The sequence below is a fragment of the Cryptomeria japonica genome, unplaced genomic scaffold (genome assembly GCF_030272615.1).
Source record: "Cryptomeria japonica unplaced genomic scaffold, Sugi_1.0 HiC_scaffold_211, whole genome shotgun sequence".
NCBI lineage: Eukaryota > Viridiplantae > Streptophyta > Pinopsida > Cupressales > Cupressaceae > Cryptomeria > Cryptomeria japonica.
The window spans coordinates 122,623-141,663 of NW_026729033.1; the positions used below are offsets into that span (position 1 = coordinate 122,623).

General features: G+C 62.7%; 3 non-coding genes across 3 annotated transcripts; all 3 read left to right on the top strand.

The window, feature by feature from the left end:
• The first annotated feature begins 2,637 nt into the window (after positions 1-2,637).
• On the top strand, positions 2,638-2,756 carry LOC131868624 (5S ribosomal RNA). Its single transcript, XR_009367070.1, has one exon. It is a non-coding gene; the product is annotated as a 5S ribosomal RNA (ribosomal RNA).
• A 7,817-nt stretch (positions 2,757-10,573) lies between these two features.
• LOC131868625 (5S ribosomal RNA) lies at positions 10,574-10,692 on the top strand. Its single transcript, XR_009367072.1, has one exon. It is a non-coding gene; the product is annotated as a 5S ribosomal RNA (ribosomal RNA).
• Positions 10,693-18,509: 7,817 nt separating this feature from the next.
• On the top strand, positions 18,510-18,628 carry LOC131868626 (5S ribosomal RNA). The gene has a single exon (XR_009367073.1). It is a non-coding gene; the product is annotated as a 5S ribosomal RNA (ribosomal RNA).
• The last annotated feature ends 413 nt before the right edge of the window (positions 18,629-19,041 follow it).

Sequence of the window (19,041 nt, forward strand, 5' to 3'; positions counted from 1 at the left end):
TTTGCATTGACCGCACCAAAGGTGCACGCCTTGGTGTGCACCCTGGAGTGCACTTTGGTGCTCACCTCGGTGCACACTTTGGTGTGCACCTCGGTGTGCACCAAAGGTGCGCACCTTGGAGCGCACCAAAGGTGTACACTTTGGAGCGCACCACATAGGGTCTTTGAGAGGTTGGCGCAGTGCGCACACCAAGGTGGGTGTTGAGGTGCGTGCCGAGGTGGGTGGGTGCTAGGGTGCGCTCCATGGTGGGTGCCAGGGTGGGTGCGTGCTAGGGTGGATTCCAAAGAGGGTCATAGGGTGGGTGCCAAGGTGGGTTGGTGATATAGTGGGTTCAAAGGTGGGTACTAGGGTGGGTTCCAAGGTGGGTCACAAGTTGGGTGCCAGGATGCGTGGGTGTTAGGTTGGGTGCCAAGGTGGGCTCCTGCGTGGGTGGGTGCTAGGGTGGGTTTCAAGGTGGACGCGAGGGCGGGTGCCAAGGTGGGTAACAAGTTGGGTGTTAGGATGGGTGAGTGCTAGAGTGGGTGCCAAGGTGGGTGGGTGCTAAGGTGGATGCCAAGGTGGTTCACAGGGTGGGTGGGTTCTAGGGTGAGTTCCAAGGTGGGTCACAGGTTCAGTGCTAGGGTGGGTGTCAAGGCGGGTGTCGAGGTGCCTGGGTGCTAGGGTGTGGATGCCAATGTGGGTCATAGGGTGGGTACTAGGGTGGGCTGCAATGTGGGTGCCAAGGTGGGTAACATGCTCGGTGGGTTCTAAATTGGGTGCCAGGGTGGGTGTGCACCCACCTTGCCCGAGGTGGGTGCCAAGGTGCCAGTGTGGGTGGGTGCTAAGGTGGATGCCAAGGTGGGTGAGAAGGTGGGTGATAGGTTGAGTGGTAGGATGGGTGGGTGCCAAGATGGGTCACAGGGTGGGTGCAAGGGTGGGTAGGTGCTAGGGTTGGTGTCAGGGTGGGTGGGTGCTAGGTTGGGTTCCAAGGTGGGTGCGAGGGTGAGTGTCAAGGTGGGTCACAGGTTAGGTGCTAGGATGGGTGAGTGCTAGGGTGCAAAGGTGCCAGGGTGGGTGCTAGGATGGGTCGATGCTAGGGTGAGTGGCAAGGTGGGTCCACAAGTGTCAAGGTGGGTGCCGAGGTGGGTGCCAAGTCGGCGACTGCTATGGTGGATGCCAAGGTGGGTCACGGGGTGGGTGCCAAGTTGCTAGGTTGGGTTCCAAGGTGGGTGCCAACGTGGGTGCTAGGGTGCGTGGGTTAAAGGGTGTGTCACAACGTGGGTGCCAGGATGGGTGCGCACCCACACTGGCCAAGACGGGTGCGGGTGCAAGGTTGGGTTCCAAGCCCGGTCACAGGCTGGGTGCTAGGATGGGTGGGTGCCAAGGTGGGCACCAGGGTGGGTGCACCCACCCTGGCCAAGGTGGGTCACGGGGTGGGTCCTAGGGTGGGTAACGGGGTGGGTACTAAGGTGCGTGCCAAGGTGGGTCATAGGGTGGGTGCCAAGGTGGGCACCAGGGTGGGTGTGCACCAACCCTAGCCAGGGTAGGTCACGGGGTGGTTGTCGGGGTGGGCGTCAAGGAGCCAAGGTGGGTGGCAAGTAGCCAAGTTGCGTGCCAAGGTGGGTGTCGGGGTGGGTGCCAAGGATCCAAGGTGGGTGCCAAGGAACCAAGGTGGGTGTCTGGGTGGGTGCCGAGGTGGGAGCCAGGGTGGGTCCCAAGGTGAGTGCAAAGGTGGGTGCCAGGGTCAAGGTGAGTGCCAATGTGGGTTCCAAGGTGCCAGGGTCAGGGTGAGTGCCAATGTGGGTTCAAAGGTGCTAAGTTGGGTGCGAGGTTGGGTGCGAGGGTGGGTGGGTGCCAAGGTGTGCTAGGTGGAAGCCCGGGTGGGTCGGCATCCCATGGGTGTCGAGTTGGGTGCCTGATGGGTGCTTCTTGTCAAGTTTTAGTCGTCGGGACTCATTTCGAGCCTTAGAGGTCGTTTCTTGTCCGGTTGCCCTGTCTTCGACCTGGGAACCCAATTTTGGTCCTCGGGTCCCATTTTTTTTTGTCTCGCATCCCACTTTTGGCCTGTGGCCTTTTCGGGGTCGATTCTCGTTTTGGGCATCAGAGCATGTTTCTTCTCCTAAAACCCAATATTTGTTTATTAAGTCTCGGAACACATTTTTGTTCTCGTGGACCCATCATGGGTCTTGGAACGCATTTGTGGTCCTTGGGTCCCATTTTGCATCCCGAAACTTGTGTTTTGGTGCTTGATCCCTATTTTGGGTGCCCACCTTGCACCAAGTGCGCACCCGGGGCAAACCGAGCGCCTTGGTGCACCGGGGCAAGATCGAGCGTGCACCCGAGGCGCCCCGAACATGCACCAAGGTGCACTCGGCCCACATGTGAGCGCAGGTCGTTGCGCCCGAGGTGGTGTGTGGGCACCGCGTTGCAGACGGGACACTGCACGCACACGACGCCCCCTCCAGGTGCACGCACGTAGGCCGGGCCGGGTGCACACCCGACGCCCTAGCAAGGTGCGCGCACCCGGGCAGGGCTCACACTTGGCGAACGGGGCGCACTTCGCGAGGGAGGGTGTGCACCTCGACGGGGGTGGGTGGCCGGGGTGGATTCGCACGTGGGTCGCGGTTTGCTAAGTACACACTGCGACAAGCTCATAACGGGTGCGATCATACCAGCGTTAGTGCACCGGATCCCATCAGAACTCCGCAGTTAAGCGCGCTTGGGCCGGAGTAGTACTGGGATGGGTGACCTCCCGGGAAGTCCCGGTGTTGCACCCTTTTTTAGTTTTTCGCCGGGCGTCGCAATGCTATTTGAATAAACCTTTTGCCCGTTTGCGTTCTCGTCGGGGCCGGGCCGGGCCGGGGTGCGCTGCCCGCACTACCGCGCGCGCGGGGGCGACACCGAGCGCGCACCCGAGGCGCCCCGAGCACACAGGCCACGGTGCAACCCGGGCGTTGTGCGCGCACCCCGGTGCGCCCGAGGTGCTGCGCGCGCACCCAGGTGAAATCGGTGTGCACCTCGGCCAGTGCGCGCTCGGTCGAGTCGCGCACGTTGGCCAAGGTGCACGGTGATGTTTCTTACTCTAAGGTTCCGCACCAGACGCCCGGGACAGGTGAGCGAAGCTGGGCGGGGCCGGGTGCGCGGCCGGGGCAGGTGCACGCAGCTGGAGAGAGCTTTGGAGCACACTTCGGAGCGCACCAATGATGCGCTCCATTCAAAAGTTTCCTGAAAAGGCAAAAAAAGTTGAGATTATAGAATTTCCCACTTGAGAGATTGTAAAAAAAAAAAATTTAAAATGAAGGAAACGCGGGTGCCAAGGTGTGCGCAGCCCAGCCAAGGTGTGCGCACCAAGGCGCCCACCCTGGCGAAGGTGCACGCAAGGTGCGCACCCGAGGCAAACCGGACAATTAACCCAACTTTCGACTTCGCGCGCACCTTGGAGCGCACTTCGGAGCGCTCCTTGGTGCGCACCAATCTTGGGCACCTCGGAGTGCACCATGGCGCCCACCAAGGTGCGCACCCGGGGCAAACCGAGCTCCGACTTCGTGCGCACCTTGGAGCGCACGAAAGGTGCGCACCATGGCGCCCACCAAGGTGCGCAGCCCAGCCAAGGCGTGCGCATCAAGGTGCGCACCCTGGCGAAGGTGCGCACCCGGGGCAAACCGAGCTCCGACTTCGTGCGCACCTTGGAGCGCACAAAAGGTGCGCAACCCAGCCAAGGTGTGCGCACCCCGGTCAAACCGAGCTCCGAATCGTGCGCACCAGAGGTGCACGCCATCGTGCGCACCTTGGAGCACACTTCGGAGCCCTCCTTGGTGCGCGCCGATGTTGCGCACCTCGGAGCGCACCCGGGGAAAACAATGCAATTAACCCGACTTTCGACTTCGTGGGCACCTCGGAGCGCTCTCGGGTTCGCACCTCGGAGCACACCGAGGTGCGCACCTTTGATGCGCTGCCTTCACCAATTTCCAGAAAAGGCAAGAAAACATTGAGAAGGTGTGCGCACCGAGGTGCCCACCCTGGCGAAGGTGCACGCGAGGTGCGCACCCGGGGCAAACCGGGCTCCGACTTCGTGCACGCCGCACCTTGGAGCACACTTCGGAGCGCTCCTTGGTGCGCACCAGGGCGCGCAACCCAGCCGAGGTGCCCACCCCGGCGAAGGTGCACGCGAGGTGCGCACCCGGGGCAAACCGGGCTCCGACTTCGTGCACGCCATGGTGCCCACCGCGGCGAAGGTGCACGCGAGGTGCGCACCCGGGGCAAACCGGGCTCCGACTTCGTGCACGCCGCACCTTGGAGCACACTTCGGAGCGCTCCTTGGTGCGCACCATGGTGCCCACCAGGGCGCGCAACCCCGCCGAAGGTGCACGCGAGGTGCGCACCCGGGGCAAACCGGGCTCCGACTTCGTGCACGCCGCACCTTGGAGCACACTTCGGAGCGCTCCTTGGTGCGCACCATGGTGCCCACCAGGGCGCGCAACCCCGCCGAAGGTGCACGCGAGGTGCGCACCCGGGGCAAACCGGGCTCCGACTTCGTGCACGCCATGGTGCGCACCGCGGCGAAGGTGCGCACCCGGGGCAAACCGGGCTCCGACTTCGTGCACGCCGCACCTTGGAGCACACTTCGGAGCGCTCCTTGGTGCGCACCAGGGCGCGCAACCCAGCCGAGGTGCCCACCCCGGCGAAGGTGCACGCGAGGTGCGTACCCGGGGCAAACCGGGCTCCGACTTCGTGCACGCCGCACCTTGGAGCACACTTCGGAGCGCTCCTTGGTGCGCACCATGGTGCCCACCAGGCCGCGCAACCCAGCCAAGGTGTGCGCACCAAGGTGCACGCGAGGTGCGCACCCGGGGCAAACCGGGGTCCGACTTCGTGCACGCCGCACCTTGGAGCACACATCGGGGCGCTCCCGGGTTCGCACCGGCGTTGCGCACCGTGGTGGGCACCTCGGAGCACACCAAGGTGGGCAGCGAGGTGCGCACCTTTGATGCGATGCCTTCACTAATTTCCATAAAAGGCAAAAAAAAAACGAGATTTTAAAATTTCCGTTTTGAAAGATAGTGAGAAAAAGGGAATGCTGGTGCCATCTTGAGCCCGCCCTGGTGCGCAGCCCAGCCAAGGTGTGCGCACCAAGGTGCCCACCCTGGCGAAGGTGCGCGCCCGGGCAATTAACCCAACTTCCAACTTCGCGCGCGCCAGGGTGGGAGCGCACCCAACAACCGGGCCTGGGAAGAGCCAATGCGAGAAACCCCACCAAACGCTCTGACAAAAAAAGAGGGGGCGCTCCAGTAACCCCGCTTCGGAGCGCACCCTGGGCAAACCCAGCCAAGGTGCCCACCCCGGCCAAGGTGCAGGCGAGGTGCGCACCCGGGGCAAACCGGGCTCCGACAACGTGCACGCCGCACCTTGGAGCACACTTCGTAGCGCTCCCGGGTGCGCACCTCAGAGCACACCAAGGTGGGCAGCGAGGTGCGCACCTTTGATGCGCTGCCTTCACTAATTTCCAGAAAAGGCAAAAAAAAAAGGAGATTTTAAAATTTCCGTTTTGAAAGATAGTGAAAAAAACGGAACGCGCGTGCCATCTTGAGCCCGCCCTGGTGCGCAGCCCAGGTAAGGTGCCCACCCTGGCAAAGGTGCGCACCCGGGCAATTAACCCTACTTCCGACTTCGTGCGCGCCAGGGTGGCAACCGGGCCTCGGAAGAGCCAATGCGAGAAACCCCACCAAACGCTCCGACAAAAAAAGAGGCGGCGCTCCAATAACCCCGCTTCGGAGCGCAGCCGGGGCAAACCCAGCCAAGGTGCCCACCCCGACGAAGGTGCACGCGAGGTGCGCACCCGGGGCAAACCGGGCTCCGACAACGTGCACGCAGCACCTTGGAGCACACTTCGAAGCACTCCCGGGTGCCCACCGGCGTTGCGCACCGTGGTGGGCAGCGAGGTGCGCACCTTTGATGCGCTGCCTTCACTAATTTCCAGAAAAAGGCAAAAAAAAATGAGATTTTAAAATTTCCGTTTTGAAAGATAGTGAAAAAAAAGGAACGCGGGTGCCATCTTGAGCCCGCCCTGGTGCGCAGCCCAGGCAAGGCATGCGCACCAAGGTGCCCACCCGAGGTGCACACCCGGGGCAAACCGGGCTCCGACTTCGTGCAGGCCGCACCTTGGAGCACACTTCGGAGCGCTCCTTGGTGCGCACCATGGTGCCCACCAGGGCGCGCAACCCAGCCAAGGTCTGCACACCAAGGTGCCCACCCCGGCGAAGGTGCACGCGAGGTGCGCACCCGGGGCAAACCGGGCTCCGACTTCGTGCACGCCATGGTGCCCACCGCGGCGAAGGTGCACGCGAGGTGCGCACCCGGGGCAAACCGGGCTCCGACTTCGTGCACGCCGCACCTTGGAGCACACTTCGGAGCGCTCCTTGGTGCGCACCATGGTGCCCACCAGGGCGCGCAACCCAGCCAAGGTGTGCGCACCAAGGTGCACGCGAGGTGCGCACCCGGGGCAAACCGGGGTCCGACTTCGTGCACGCCGCACCTTGGAGCACACATCGGAGCGCTCCCAGGTTCGCACCAGCGTTGCGCACCTTTGATGCGCTGCCTTCACTAATTTCCAGAAAAGGCAAAAAAAAACGAGATTTTAAAATTTCCGTTCTGAAAGATAGTGAAAAAAACGGAACGCGGGTGCCATCTTGAGCCCTTCCTGGTGCGCAGCCCAGGCAAGTTGTGCGCACCAAGGTGCCCACCCTGGCGGAGGTGCGCGCCCGGGGCAATCCGGGCTCCGACTTCGTGCACTGCATGGTGCCCACCAAGGCGCGCAACCCAGCCAAGGTGCCCACCGCAGCGAAGGTGCACGCGAGGTGCGCACGCGAGGTGCACACCCGGGGCAAACCGGGCTCCGACTTCGTGCACGCCGCACCTTGGAGCACACTTCAGAGCGCTCCTTGGTGCGCACCAGGGCGCGCAACCCAGCCGAGGTGCCCACCCCGGCGAAGGTGCACGCGAGGTGCGCACCCGGGGCAAACCGGGCTCCGACTTCGTGCACGCCATGGTGCCCACCGCGGCGAAGGTGCGCACCCGGGGCAAACCGGGCTCCGACTTCGTGCACGCCGCACCTTGGAGCACACTTCGGAGCGCTCCTTGGTGCGCACCATGGTGCCCACCAGGCCGCGCAACCCAGCCAAGGTGTGCGCACCAAGGTGCACGCGAGGTGCGCACCCGGGGCAAACCGGGGTCCGACTTCGTGCACGCCGCACCTTGGAGCACACATCGGGGCGCTCCCGGGTTCGCACCGGCGTTGCGCACCGTGGTGGGCACCTCGGAGCACACCAAGGTGGGCAGCGAGGTGCGCACCTTTGATGCGATGCCTTCACTAATTTCCATAAAAGGCAAAAAAAAAACGAGATTTTAAAATTTCCGTTTTGAAAGATAGTGAGAAAAAGGGAATGCTGGTGCCATCTTGAGCCCGCCCTGGTGCGCAGCCCAGCCAAGGTTTGCGCACCAAGGTGCCCACCCTGGCGAAGGTGCGCGCCCGGGCAATTAACCCAACTTCCAACTTCGCGCGCGCCAGGGTGGGAGCGCACCCAACAACCGGGCCTGGGAAGAGCCAATGCGAGAAACCCCACCAAACTCTCTGACAAAAAAAGAGGGGGCGCTCCAGTAACCCCGCTTCGGAGCGCACCCTGGGCAAACCCAGCCAAGGTGCCCACCCCGGCCAAGGTGCAGGCGAGGTGCGCACCCGGGGCAAACCGGGCTCCGACAACGTGCACGCCGCACCTTGGAGCACACTTCGTAGCGCTCCCGGGTGCGCACCTCAGAGCACACCAAGGTGGGCAGCGAGGTGCGCACCTTTGATGCGCTGCCTTCACTAATTTCCAGAAAAGGCAAAAAAAAAAGGAGATTTTAAAATTTCCGTTTTGAAAGATAGTGAAAAAAACGGAACGCGCGTGCCATCTTGAGCCCGCCCTGGTGCGCAGCCCAGGTAAGGTGCCACCCTGGCAAAGGTGCGCACCCGGGCAATTAACCCTACTTCCGACTTCGTGCGCGCCAGGGTGGCAACCGGGCCTCGGAAGAGCCAATGCGAGAAACCCCACCAAACGCTCCGACAAAAAAAGAGGCGGCGCTCCAATAACCCCGCTTCGGAGCGCAGCCGGGGCAAACCAAGCCAAGGTGCCCACCCCGACGAAGGTGCACGCGAGGTGCGCACCCGGGGCAAACCGGGCTCCGACAACGTGCACGCAGCACCTTGGAGCACACTTCGAAGCACTCCCGGGTGCCCACCGGCGTTGCGCACCGTGGTGGGCAGCGAGGTGCGCACCTTTGATGCGCTGCCTTCACTAATTTCCAGAAAAAGGCAAAAAAAAATGAGATTTTAAAATTTCCGTTTTGAAAGATAGTGAAAAAAAAGGAACGCGGGTGCCATCTTGAGCCCGCCCTGGTGCGCAGCCCAGGCAAGGCATGCGCACCAAGGTGCCCACCCGAGGTGCACACCCGGGGCAAACCGGGCTCCGACTTCGTGCAGGCCGCACCTTGGAGCACACTTCGGAGCGCTCCTTGGTGCGCACCATGGTGCCCACCAGGGCGCACCCGAGGCAAACCGGGCTCCGACTTCGTGCACGCCGCACCTTGGAGCACACATCGGAGCGCTCCCAGGTTCGCACCAGCGTTGCGCACCTTTGATGCGCTGCCTTCACTAATTTCCAGAAAAGGCAAAAAAAAACGATATTTTAAAATTTCCGTTCTGAAAGATAGTGAAAAAAACGGAACGCGGGTGCCATCTTGAGCCCTTCCTGATGCGCAGCCCAGGCAAGTTGTGCGCACCAAGGTGCCCACCCTGGCGGAGGTGCGCGCCCGGGGCAAACCGGGCTCCGACTTCGTGCACTGCATGGTGCCCACCAAGGCGCGCAACCCAGCCAAGGTGCCCACCGCAGCGAAGGTGCACGCGAGGTGCGCACCCGAGGTGCACACCCGGGGCAAACCGGGCTCCGACTTCGTGCACGCCGCACCTTGGAGCACACTTCAGAGCGCTCCTTGGTACGCACCAGGGCGCGCAACCCAGCCAAGGTGCTCACCCCGGCGAAGGTGCACGCGAGGTGCGCACCCGGGGCAAACCGGGCTCGGACTTCGTGCACGCCGCACCTTGGAGCACACATCGGAGCGCTCCCGGGTTCGCACCAGCATTGCGCACCTTTGATGCGCTGCCTTCACTAATTTCCAGAAAAGGCAAAAAAAAGAAAAAAATGAGATTTTAAAATTTCCGTTTTGAAAGATAGTGAAAAAAACGGAACGCGGGTGCCATCTTGAGCCCGCCCTGGTGTGCAGCCCAGGCAAGTTGTGCGCACCAAGGCACCCACCCTGGCCAAGGTGGGTCACGGGGTGGGTCCTAGGGTGGGTAACGGGGTGGGTACTAAGGTGCGTGCCAAGGTGGGTCATAGGGTGGGTGCCAAGGTGGGCACCAGGGTGGGTGTGCACCAACCCTAGCCAGGGTAGGTCACGGGGTGGTTGTCGGGGTGGGCGTCAAGGAGCCAAGGTGGGTGGCAAGTAGCCAAGTTGCGTGCCAAGGTGGGTGTCGGGGTGGGTGCCAAGGATCCAAGGTGGGTGCCAAGGAACCAAGGTGGGTGTCTGGGTGGGTGCCGAGGTGGGAGCCAGGGTGGGTCCCAAGGTGAGTGCAAAGGTGGGTGCCAGGGTCAAGGTGAGTGCCAATGTGGGTTCCAAGGTGCCAGGGTCAGGGTGAGTGCCAATGTGGGTTCAAAGGTGCTAAGTTGGGTGCGAGGTTGGGTGCGAGGGTGGGTGGGTGCCAAGGTGTGCTAGGTGGAAGCCCGGGTGGGTCGGCATCCCATGGGTGTCGAGTTGGGTGCCTGATGGGTGCTTCTTGTCAAGTTTTAGTCGTCGGGACTCATTTCGAGCCTTAGAGGTCGTTTCTTGTCCGGTTGCCCTGTCTTCGACCTGGGAACCCAATTTTGGTCCTCGGGTCCCATTTTTTTTTGTCTCGCATCCCACTTTTGGCCTGTGGCCTTTTCGGGGTCGATTCTCGTTTTGGGCATCAGAGCATGTTTCTTCTCCTAAAACCCAATATTTGTTTATTAAGTCTCGGAACACATTTTTGTTCTCGTGGACCCATCATGGGTCTTGGAACGCATTTGTGGTCCTTGGGTCCCATTTTGCATCCCGAAACTTGTGTTTTGGTGCTTGATCCCTATTTTGGGTGCCCACCTTGCACCAAGTGCGCACCCGGGGCAAACCGAGCGCCTTGGTGCACCGGGGCAAGATCGAGCGTGCACCCGAGGCGCCCCGAACATGCACCAAGGTGCACTCGGCCCACATGTGAGCGCAGGTCGTTGCGCCCGAGGTGGTGTGTGGGCACCGCGTTGCAGACGGGACACTGCACGCACACGACGCCCCCTCCAGGTGCACGCACGTAGGCCGGGCCGGGTGCACACCCGACGCCCTAGCAAGGTGCGCGCACCCGGGCAGGGCTCACACTTGGCGAACGGGGCGCACTTCGCGAGGGAGGGTGTGCACCTCGACGGGGGTGGGTGGCCGGGGTGGATTCGCACGTGGGTCGCGGTTTGCTAAGTACACACTGCGACAAGCTCATAACGGGTGCGATCATACCAGCGTTAGTGCACCGGATCCCATCAGAACTCCGCAGTTAAGCGCGCTTGGGCCGGAGTAGTACTGGGATGGGTGACCTCCCGGGAAGTCCCGGTGTTGCACCCTTTTTTAGTTTTTCGCCGGGCGTCGCAATGCTATTTGAATAAACCTTTTGCCCGTTTGCGTTCTCGTCGGGGCCGGGCCGGGCCGGGGTGCGCTGCCCGCACTACCGCGCGCGCGGGGGCGACACCGAGCGCGCACCCGAGGCGCCCCGAGCACACAGGCCACGGTGCAACCCGGGCGTTGTGCGCGCACCCCGGTGCGCCCGAGGTGCTGCGCGCGCACCCAGGTGAAATCGGTGTGCACCTCGGCCAGTGCGCGCTCGGTCGAGTCGCGCACGTTGGCCAAGGTGCACGGTGATGTTTCTTACTCTAAGGTTCCGCACCAGACGCCCGGGACAGGTGAGCGAAGCTGGGCGGGGCCGGGTGCGCGGCCGGGGCAGGTGCACGCAGCTGGAGAGAGCTTTGGAGCACACTTCGGAGCGCACCAATGATGCGCTCCATTCAAAAGTTTCCTGAAAAGGCAAAAAAAGTTGAGATTATAGAATTTCCCACTTGAGAGATTGTAAAAAAAAAAAATTTAAAATGAAGGAAACGCGGGTGCCAAGGTGTGCGCAGCCCAGCCAAGGTGTGCGCACCAAGGCGCCCACCCTGGCGAAGGTGCACGCAAGGTGCGCACCCGAGGCAAACCGGACAATTAACCCAACTTTCGACTTCGCGCGCACCTTGGAGCGCACTTCGGAGCGCTCCTTGGTGCGCACCAATCTTGGGCACCTCGGAGTGCACCATGGCGCCCACCAAGGTGCGCACCCGGGGCAAACCGAGCTCCGACTTCGTGCGCACCTTGGAGCGCACGAAAGGTGCGCACCATGGCGCCCACCAAGGTGCGCAGCCCAGCCAAGGCGTGCGCATCAAGGTGCGCACCCTGGCGAAGGTGCGCACCCGGGGCAAACCGAGCTCCGACTTCGTGCGCACCTTGGAGCGCACAAAAGGTGCGCAACCCAGCCAAGGTGTGCGCACCCCGGTCAAACCGAGCTCCGAATCGTGCGCACCAGAGGTGCACGCCATCGTGCGCACCTTGGAGCACACTTCGGAGCCCTCCTTGGTGCGCGCCGATGTTGCGCACCTCGGAGCGCACCCGGGGAAAACAATGCAATTAACCCGACTTTCGACTTCGTGGGCACCTCGGAGCGCTCTCGGGTTCGCACCTCGGAGCACACCGAGGTGCGCACCTTTGATGCGCTGCCTTCACCAATTTCCAGAAAAGGCAAGAAAACATTGAGAAGGTGTGCGCACCGAGGTGCCCACCCTGGCGAAGGTGCACGCGAGGTGCGCACCCGGGGCAAACCGGGCTCCGACTTCGTGCACGCCGCACCTTGGAGCACACTTCGGAGCGCTCCTTGGTGCGCACCAGGGCGCGCAACCCAGCCGAGGTGCCCACCCCGGCGAAGGTGCACGCGAGGTGCGCACCCGGGGCAAACCGGGCTCCGACTTCGTGCACGCCATGGTGCCCACCGCGGCGAAGGTGCACGCGAGGTGCGCACCCGGGGCAAACCGGGCTCCGACTTCGTGCACGCCGCACCTTGGAGCACACTTCGGAGCGCTCCTTGGTGCGCACCATGGTGCCCACCAGGGCGCGCAACCCCGCCGAAGGTGCACGCGAGGTGCGCACCCGGGGCAAACCGGGCTCCGACTTCGTGCACGCCGCACCTTGGAGCACACTTCGGAGCGCTCCTTGGTGCGCACCATGGTGCCCACCAGGGCGCGCAACCCCGCCGAAGGTGCACGCGAGGTGCGCACCCGGGGCAAACCGGGCTCCGACTTCGTGCACGCCATGGTGCGCACCGCGGCGAAGGTGCGCACCCGGGGCAAACCGGGCTCCGACTTCGTGCACGCCGCACCTTGGAGCACACTTCGGAGCGCTCCTTGGTGCGCACCAGGGCGCGCAACCCAGCCGAGGTGCCCACCCCGGCGAAGGTGCACGCGAGGTGCGTACCCGGGGCAAACCGGGCTCCGACTTCGTGCACGCCGCACCTTGGAGCACACTTCGGAGCGCTCCTTGGTGCGCACCATGGTGCCCACCAGGCCGCGCAACCCAGCCAAGGTGTGCGCACCAAGGTGCACGCGAGGTGCGCACCCGGGGCAAACCGGGGTCCGACTTCGTGCACGCCGCACCTTGGAGCACACATCGGGGCGCTCCCGGGTTCGCACCGGCGTTGCGCACCGTGGTGGGCACCTCGGAGCACACCAAGGTGGGCAGCGAGGTGCGCACCTTTGATGCGATGCCTTCACTAATTTCCATAAAAGGCAAAAAAAAAACGAGATTTTAAAATTTCCGTTTTGAAAGATAGTGAGAAAAAGGGAATGCTGGTGCCATCTTGAGCCCGCCCTGGTGCGCAGCCCAGCCAAGGTGTGCGCACCAAGGTGCCCACCCTGGCGAAGGTGCGCGCCCGGGCAATTAACCCAACTTCCAACTTCGCGCGCGCCAGGGTGGGAGCGCACCCAACAACCGGGCCTGGGAAGAGCCAATGCGAGAAACCCCACCAAACGCTCTGACAAAAAAAGAGGGGGCGCTCCAGTAACCCCGCTTCGGAGCGCACCCTGGGCAAACCCAGCCAAGGTGCCCACCCCGGCCAAGGTGCAGGCGAGGTGCGCACCCGGGGCAAACCGGGCTCCGACAACGTGCACGCCGCACCTTGGAGCACACTTCGTAGCGCTCCCGGGTGCGCACCTCAGAGCACACCAAGGTGGGCAGCGAGGTGCGCACCTTTGATGCGCTGCCTTCACTAATTTCCAGAAAAGGCAAAAAAAAAAGGAGATTTTAAAATTTCCGTTTTGAAAGATAGTGAAAAAAACGGAACGCGCGTGCCATCTTGAGCCCGCCCTGGTGCGCAGCCCAGGTAAGGTGCCCACCCTGGCAAAGGTGCGCACCCGGGCAATTAACCCTACTTCCGACTTCGTGCGCGCCAGGGTGGCAACCGGGCCTCGGAAGAGCCAATGCGAGAAACCCCACCAAACGCTCCGACAAAAAAAGAGGCGGCGCTCCAATAACCCCGCTTCGGAGCGCAGCCGGGGCAAACCCAGCCAAGGTGCCCACCCCGACGAAGGTGCACGCGAGGTGCGCACCCGGGGCAAACCGGGCTCCGACAACGTGCACGCAGCACCTTGGAGCACACTTCGAAGCACTCCCGGGTGCCCACCGGCGTTGCGCACCGTGGTGGGCAGCGAGGTGCGCACCTTTGATGCGCTGCCTTCACTAATTTCCAGAAAAAGGCAAAAAAAAATGAGATTTTAAAATTTCCGTTTTGAAAGATAGTGAAAAAAAAGGAACGCGGGTGCCATCTTGAGCCCGCCCTGGTGCGCAGCCCAGGCAAGGCATGCGCACCAAGGTGCCCACCCGAGGTGCACACCCGGGGCAAACCGGGCTCCGACTTCGTGCAGGCCGCACCTTGGAGCACACTTCGGAGCGCTCCTTGGTGCGCACCATGGTGCCCACCAGGGCGCGCAACCCAGCCAAGGTCTGCACACCAAGGTGCCCACCCCGGCGAAGGTGCACGCGAGGTGCGCACCCGGGGCAAACCGGGCTCCGACTTCGTGCACGCCATGGTGCCCACCGCGGCGAAGGTGCACGCGAGGTGCGCACCCGGGGCAAACCGGGCTCCGACTTCGTGCACGCCGCACCTTGGAGCACACTTCGGAGCGCTCCTTGGTGCGCACCATGGTGCCCACCAGGGCGCGCAACCCAGCCAAGGTGTGCGCACCAAGGTGCACGCGAGGTGCGCACCCGGGGCAAACCGGGGTCCGACTTCGTGCACGCCGCACCTTGGAGCACACATCGGAGCGCTCCCAGGTTCGCACCAGCGTTGCGCACCTTTGATGCGCTGCCTTCACTAATTTCTAGAAAAGGCAAAAAAAAACGAGATTTTAAAATTTCCGTTCTGAAAGATAGTGAAAAAAACGGAACGCGGGTGCCATCTTGAGCCCTTCCTGGTGCGCACCCCAGGCAAGTTGTGCGCACCAAGGTGCCCACCCTGGCGGAGGTGCGCGCCCGGGGCAATCCGGGCTCCGACTTCGTGCACTGCATGGTGCCCACCAAGGCGCGCAACCCAGCCAAGGTGCCCACCGCAGCGAAGGTGCACGCGAGGTGCGCACGCGAGGTGCACACCCGGGGCAAACCGGGCTCCGACTTCGTGCACGCCGCACCTTGGAGCACACTTCAGAGCGCTCCTTGGTGCGCACCAGGGCGCGCAACCCAGCCGAGGTGCCCACCCCGGCGAAGGTGCACGCGAGGTGCGCACCCGGGGCAAACCGGGCTCCGACTTCGTGCACGCCATGGTGCCCACCGCGGCGAAGGTGCGCACCCGGGGCAAACCGGGCTCCGACTTCGTGCACGCCGCACCTTGGAGCACACTTCGGAGCGCTCCTTGGTGCGCACCATGGTGCCCACCAGGCCGCGCAACCCAGCCAAGGTGTGCGCACCAAGGTGCACGCGAGGTGCGCACCCGGGGCAAACCGGGGTCCGACTTCGTGCACGCCGCACCTTGGAGCACACATCGGGGCGCTCCCGGGTTCGCACCGGCGTTGCGCACCGTGGTGGGCACCTCGGAGCACACCAAGGTGGGCAGCGAGGTGCGCACCTTTGATGCGATGCCTTCACTAATTTCCATAAAAGGCAAAAAAAAAACGAGATTTTAAAATTTCCGTTTTGAAAGATAGTGAGAAAAAGGGAATGCTGGTGCCATCTTGAGCCCGCCCTGGTGCGCAGCCCAGCCAAGGTTTGCGCACCAAGGTGCCCACCCTGGCGAAGGTGCGCGCCCGGGCAATTAACCCAACTTCCAACTTCGCGCGCGCCAGGGTGGGAGCGCACCCAACAACCGGGCCTGGGAAGAGCCAATGCGAGAAACCCCACCAAACTCTCTGACAAAAAAAGAGGGGGCGCTCCAGTAACCCCGCTTCGGAGCGCACCCTGGGCAAACCCAGCCAAGGTGCCCACCCCGGCCAAGGTGCAGGCGAGGTGCGCACCCGGGGCAAACCGGGCTCCGACAACGTGCACGCCGCACCTTGGAGCACACTTCGTAGCGCTCCCGGGTGCGCACCTCAGAGCACACCAAGGTGGGCAGCGAGGTGCGCACCTTTGATGCGCTGCCTTCACTAATTTCCAGAAAAGGCAAAAAAAAAAGGAGATTTTAAAATTTCCGTTTTGAAAGATAGTGAAAAAAACGGAACGCGCGTGCCATCTTGAGCCCGCCCTGGTGCGCAGCCCAGGTAAGGTGCCACCCTGGCAAAGGTGCGCACCCGGGCAATTAACCCTACTTCCGACTTCGTGCGCGCCAGGGTGGCAACCGGGCCTCGGAAGAGCCAATGCGAGAAACCCCACCAAACGCTCCGACAAAAAAAGAGGCGGCGCTCCAATAACCCCGCTTCGGAGCGCAGCCGGGGCAAACCAAGCCAAGGTGCCCACCCCGACGAAGGTGCACGCGAGGTGCGCACCCGGGGCAAACCGGGCTCCGACAACGTGCACGCAGCACCTTGGAGCACACTTCGAAGCACTCCCGGGTGCCCACCGGCGTTGCGCACCGTGGTGGGCAGCGAGGTGCGCACCTTTGATGCGCTGCCTTCACTAATTTCCAGAAAAAGGCAAAAAAAAATGAGATTTTAAAATTTCCGTTTTGAAAGATAGTGAAAAAAAAGGAACGCGGGTGCCATCTTGAGCCCGCCCTGGTGCGCAGCCCAGGCAAGGCATGCGCACCAAGGTGCCCACCCGAGCTGCACACCCGGGGCAAACCGGGCTCCGACTTCGTGCAGGCCGCACCTTGGAGCACACTTCGGAGCGCTCCTTGGTGCGCACCATGGTGCCCACCAGGGCGCACCCGAGGCAAACCGGGCTCCGACTTCGTGCACGCCGCACCTTGGAGCACACATCGGAGCGCTCCCAGGTTCGCACCAGCGTTGCGCACCTTTGATGCGCTGCCTTCACTAATTTCCAGAAAAGGCAAAAAAAAACGATATTTTAAAATTTCCGTTCTGAAAGATAGTGAAAAAAACGGAACGCGGGTGCCATCTTGAGCCCTTCCTGATGCGCAGCCCAGGCAAGTTGTGCGCACCAAGGTGCCCACCCTGGCGGAGGTGCGCGCCCGGGGCAAACCGGGCTCCGACTTCGTGCACTGCATGGTGCCCACCAAGGCGCGCAACCCAGCCAAGGTGCCCACCGCAGCGAAGGTGCACGCGAGGTGCGCACCCGAGGTGCACACCCGGGGCAAACCGGGCTCCGACTTCGTGCACGCCGCACCTTGGAGCACACTTCAGAGCGCTCCTTGGTACGCACCAGGGCGCGCAACCCAGCCAAGGTGCTCACCCCGGCGAAGGTGCACGCGAGGTGCGCACCCGGGGCAAACCGGGCTCGGACTTCGTGCACGCCGCACCTTGGAGCACACATCGGAGCGCTCCCGGGTTCGCACCAGCATTGCGCACCTTTGATGCGCTGCCTTCACTAATTTCCAGAAAAGGCAAAAAAAAGAAAAAAATGAGATTTTAAAATTTCCGTTTTGAAAGATAGTGAAAAAAACGGAACGCGGGTGCCATCTTGAGCCCGCCCTGGTGTGCAGCCCAGGCAAGTTGTGCGCACCAAGGCACCCACCCTGGCCAAGGTGGGTCACGGGGTGGGTCCTAGGGTGGGTAACGGGGTGGGTACTAAGGTGCGTGCCAAGGTGGGTCATAGGGTGGGTGCCAAGGTGGGCACCAGGGTGGGTGTGCACCAACCCTAGCCAGGGTAGGTCACGGGGTGGTTGTCGGGGTGGGCGTCAAGGAGCCAAGGTGGGTGGCAAGTAGCCAAGTTGCGTGCCAAGGTGGGTGTCGGGGTGGGTGCCAAGGATCCAAGGTGGGTGCCAAGGAACCAAGGTGGGTGTCTGGGTGGGTGCCGAGGTGGGAGCCAGGGTGGGTCCCAAGGTGAGTGCAAAGGTGGGTGCCAGGGTCAAGGTGAGTGCCAATGTGGGTTCCAAGGTGCCAGGGTCAGGGTGAGTGCCAATGTGGGTTCAAAGGTGCTAAGTTGGGTGCGAGGTTGGGTGCGAGGGTGGGTGGGTGCCAAGGTGTGCTAGGTGGAAGCCCGGGTGGGTCGGCATCCCATGGGTGTCGAGTTGGGTGCCTGATGGGTGCTTCTTGTCAAGTTTTAGTCGTCGGGACTCATTTCGAGCCTTAGAGGTCGTTTCTTGTCCGGTTGCCCTGTCTTCGACCTGGGAACCCAATTTTGGTCCTCGGGTCCCATTTTTTTTTGTCTCGCATCCCACTTTTGGCCTGTGGCCTTTTCGGGGTCGATTCTCGTTTTGGGCATCAGAGCATGTTTCTTCTCCTAAAACCCAATATTTGTTTATTAAGTCTCGGAACACATTTTTGTTCTCGTGGACCCATCATGGGTCTTGGAACGCATTTGTGGTCCTTGGGTCCCATTTTGCATCCCGAAACTTGTGTTTTGGTGCTTGATCCCTATTTTGGGTGCCCACCTTGCACCAAGTGCGCACCCGGGGCAAACCGAGCGCCTTGGTGCACCGGGGCAAGATCGAGCGTGCACCCGAGGCGCCCCGAACATGCACCAAGGTGCACTCGGCCCACATGTGAGCGCAGGTCGTTGCGCCCGAGGTGGTGTGTGGGCACCGCGTTGCAGACGGGACACTGCACGCACACGACGCCCCCTCCAGGTGCACGCACGTAGGCCGGGCCGGGTGCACACCCGACGCCCTAGCAAGGTGCGCGCACCCGGGCAGGGCTCACACTTGGCGAACGGGGCGCACTTCGCGAGGGAGGGTGTGCACCTCGACGGGGGTGGGTGGCCGGGGTGGATTCGCACGTGGGTCGCGGTTTGCTAAGTACACACTGCGACAAGCTCATAACGGGTGCGATCATACCAGCGTTAGTGCACCGGATCCCATCAGAACTCCGCAGTTAAGCGCGCTTGGGCCGGAGTAGTACTGGGATGGGTGACCTCCCGGGAAGTCCCGGTGTTGCACCCTTTTTTAGTTTTTCGCCGGGCGTCGCAATGCTATTTGAATAAACCTTTTGCCCGTTTGCGTTCTCGTCGGGGCCGGGCCGGGCCGGGGTGCGCTGCCCGCACTACCGCGCGCGCGGGGGCGACACCGAGCGCGCACCCGAGGCGCCCCGAGCACACAGGCCACGGTGCAACCCGGGCGTTGTGCGCGCACCCCGGTGCGCCCGAGGTGCTGCGCGCGCACCCAGGTGAAATCGGTGTGCACCTCGGCCAGTGCGCGCTCGGTCGAGTCGCGCACGTTGGCCAAGGTGCACGGTGATGTTTCTTACTCTAAGGTTCCGCACCAGACGCCCGGGACAGGTGAGCGAAGCTGGGCGGGGCCGGGTGCGCGGCCGGGGCAGGTGCACGCAGCTGGAGAGAGCTTTGGAGCACACTTCG